Below are 350 nucleotides of genomic sequence, written 5' to 3'. Positions count from 1 at the left end.
AGAGAGAGAGAGAGAGAGAGAGAGAGAGAGAGAGAGAAGAAGAAGAAGAAGAAGAAGAAGAGAGGAAGAAACAGAAGTTCTTATTTTACTTCATTTATTGATATATGTTTGCCCTTCTTATTTCATCCCACAGAATGTATTCCCAAAATGTTAGACGAAAAAGTAAAAGACATCTAATGTATTTGGTGAATAAAACTTGCAAAATGACGTGGCACATATGTACGTAATAAATGAATGAAATTTAGAATACGGATTTCGTCATTGCCAGATGGAGAGGAATCTGGCAAAGTCAATCGTCCAAAAAAAGATAGTGATACTTTTTTATTAATCGAAATATTCATCATTATACA

The sequence above is a fragment of the Trachymyrmex septentrionalis genome, unplaced genomic scaffold (genome assembly GCF_001594115.1).
Source record: "Trachymyrmex septentrionalis isolate Tsep2-gDNA-1 unplaced genomic scaffold, Tsep1.0 scaffold9, whole genome shotgun sequence".
Classification (NCBI taxonomy): domain Eukaryota; kingdom Metazoa; phylum Arthropoda; class Insecta; order Hymenoptera; family Formicidae; genus Trachymyrmex; species Trachymyrmex septentrionalis.
The sequence above is the reverse complement of the archived record's forward strand: the minus strand, read 5'-3'. Positions refer to the sequence as shown.